At 36.4% G+C, this 2,500-nt stretch overlaps 1 long non-coding RNA gene across 1 annotated transcript in view; it reads right to left on the reverse strand.

The window, feature by feature from the left end:
- The window catches only part of LOC133629731 (uncharacterized), a 49,915-nt gene that overhangs the window by 46,542 nt on the left and 873 nt on the right, over positions 1-2,500 (reverse strand). The window lies entirely within an intron of this gene.

The raw sequence follows: 2,500 nt of genomic DNA on the forward strand, positions 1-2,500 counted from the left end.
TATTGCACCAAAAACCAGACATTTGCAGCTAGAATAGTCATTTACCACATTAGCAATGTATAGAGTGTATTTCTTTAAAGTTAAGACTAAAAGTTATCTTCATTGAAAAGTACAGTGCTTTTCCTTCAAAAATAAGGACTTTTCAATGTGACCCCAAACTTTTGAACGGTAGTGTATATATATATTATATATATATATATGCATATAAACTTGGCAACCGAAAAAAAGACTTTGATCACCGGAGCAGCGCTGCCGAAAGCGGATGTAAGACTTACACCATTGTCAGCATGTCTGTGATGTGGACGTCACTAAGTGTCAGCATGTCTGTGATGTGGAGGTAACTAAGTGTCAGCATGTCTGTGATGTGGACGTCACTAAGTGTAAACAAGTGTGACGTCATGCTCGCCTCTTTCGTGGCCAACATCAAGGGACAGAAGTAGAGTCTCGAAACTAGACTATATTCGATATCAGGCGTATCAAACTGGTTTTCATTGAGGGCCACATCTAAGTTATGTTTGCTCCCAGAGGGCCGCTTTTAACAGTGAATAAAGTATGAATAAAAATGTGTATATTTAAAACGTGTATAATTGTCTATGTATTTGTATTTGATTATTATGTATTTTTTTAAGTACACTGTACAAAACAAAATCTTTAAATTGTACTGTTAAATAATAATTTTACAGTTTTTTTCTACAGCATATAAAATAAATAAATAAATGGAATTAAATTAAATGGAAGGGTAAAATCCATGCTACTTTTTTTATACTGTGAAATCTACGGTTGTTGTGTTTTTATAGTGTATCATTACTCTATATTGAAAAATTGATTTTACTGTGAAAAATGTTACTGCAAAATGTTTTGCATGAACAATTTGTTGGATTGAAATGGTAAGTCAATCAGATATTTAAGTGTTTATCTTTATTTGAACAAAAAAACATTGTTTTGAAATGTATGATGATATAATACTTTGTTTGATTATTAGAGACGATTAAAGTGTAAATATGTGTAATTGCACACGGTACATTTACTTTTGTAATACATTTATTGAGAAAAAAATAAGGTATTTTATTTACACATTATTTCCACGCTATCGGGGGCCACACAAATTAAATGTGGAGGGGCCAGATGTGGCCCCCGGGCCTTGAGTTTGACACCCGTGTTCTATATTAACACCAGAAGAAGATACTGTATTTGTTTTTAATAAACTCAAAGTCATTAAATGTTTCCAGACACTTAAAATGTGTTAAAAATGATTAATAACAGGTTTGTTTTTAAATGTATGTATACATTTTTAAATGATACCACTTTGTGAACAAATGCCGGAGCAAATTGTCGAACAGTTTAAGAACAATATTTCCAAACGAGCTATTGCAAAGGAATTTAGGGATTTCACCATCTACGCTCCGTAATATCATCAAAGGGTTCAGAGAATCCGGAGAAATCACTGCATGTAAGCCATGATATTACGGACCTTCGATCCCTCCATCCATCAAAAAGCGACATCGGTGTGTAAAGGATATCACCACATGGGCTCAGGAACACTTCAGAAAACCACTGTCAGTACTACAGTTGGTTGCTACATCTTTAAGTGCTACTTAAAACTCTACTATGCAAAGTTAAAGCCATTTATCAACAACACCCGGAGACGCCGCCGGCTTCGCTGGGCCCGAGCTCATCTAAGATGGACTGACGCAAAGTGGAAAAGTGGTCTGACGAGACCACATTTTAAATTGTTTTTGGAACCATCCGGATTGTTCTAGGCGCAAAGTGTAAAAGCCAGCATGTGTGATGGTATGGGGGTGTATTAGTGCCCAAGACATGGGTAACTTACACATCTGCGAAGGCGCCATTAATGCTGAAAGGTACATACAGGTTTTGGAGCGACATATGTTGCCATCCAAGCAACGTCATCATGGACGCCCCTGCTTATTTCAGCAAGGCAATGCCAAGCCAAGTGTTACAACAGCGTGACTTCGTAGGTAAAGAGTGCGGGTACTAGACTGGCCTGCCTGTAGTCCAGACCTGTCTCCCGTGGTGCAATATGAAGGCTAAGATATGAGAAGGGAGACTGTTGAACAACTTAAGCTGTACATCAAGCAAGAATGGGAAAGAATTCCACTTCAAAAATGTGTCTCCTCAGTTGTTAAAAGGAAAGGCCATGTAATACAGTGGTAAAAATGCCCTTTTTTGCAATGTGTTGCAGCCATTAAATTCTAAGTTCATGATTATTTGCACAAAAAAACATTAAATATATTGTCTTTGCAGTCTATTCAATTGAATATAAGTTGAAAAGGATTTGCAAATCATTGTATTTTGTTTTTATTTACCATTTACACAACGTGACAACTTCACTGCTTTAAGGTTTTGTACATAAAACCTCGATGGAGGCGTTTGGAATGTTTTTGACCACTTTACAGGCGACGACCATTGACCCCGTTGTTAGCTGACTTTTGCTAGCATTTATTTACGACTTAGAATGCAATGGAAAAAAAATAGAAAA

This window comes from Entelurus aequoreus, linkage group LG15, assembly GCF_033978785.1.
Source record: "Entelurus aequoreus isolate RoL-2023_Sb linkage group LG15, RoL_Eaeq_v1.1, whole genome shotgun sequence".
In the NCBI taxonomy this organism is placed as follows: Eukaryota; Metazoa; Chordata; class Actinopteri; order Syngnathiformes; family Syngnathidae; genus Entelurus; species Entelurus aequoreus.